Source organism: Etheostoma spectabile, chromosome 17, assembly GCF_008692095.1.
Source record: "Etheostoma spectabile isolate EspeVRDwgs_2016 chromosome 17, UIUC_Espe_1.0, whole genome shotgun sequence".
Classification (NCBI taxonomy): Eukaryota; Metazoa; Chordata; class Actinopteri; order Perciformes; family Percidae; genus Etheostoma; species Etheostoma spectabile.
The window spans coordinates 16,787,207-16,787,596 of NC_045749.1; positions in this window are offsets into that span (position 1 = coordinate 16,787,207).

Here is a 390-nt window from a genome sequence, read left to right on the forward strand (position 1 = left end):
TGTACAGGTAGAAATGGAAACAATGTATTGTATAATATTGGCAGCCAGCTCCAAAAAGCTTGGCTTCTTTTTCAAAAACTTCGATTTATGTAAATACAATTTAGTTAAAATAATAATTAAATTTAACTATCAATCTGGGAATTTAAAAAGTAATATTAAGGTCACCTCCAAACAAAATATGAGAGTTTGGAAACTTCTATGTTTGAGTCTATATGTCAGCAAATAGTTGGATGTTTTCTAGATTAGAATTGTACCCATATACATTGAAAACAATTAAAAACTTGTTGTAACAAATCACTTGGCAAATAAAATGTCCTTTTGGATCTGAATCTGAGTGTAGAATGTCACCATTATATCTTTGCTTCATCGTTAAGACACCTGCAGATCTTT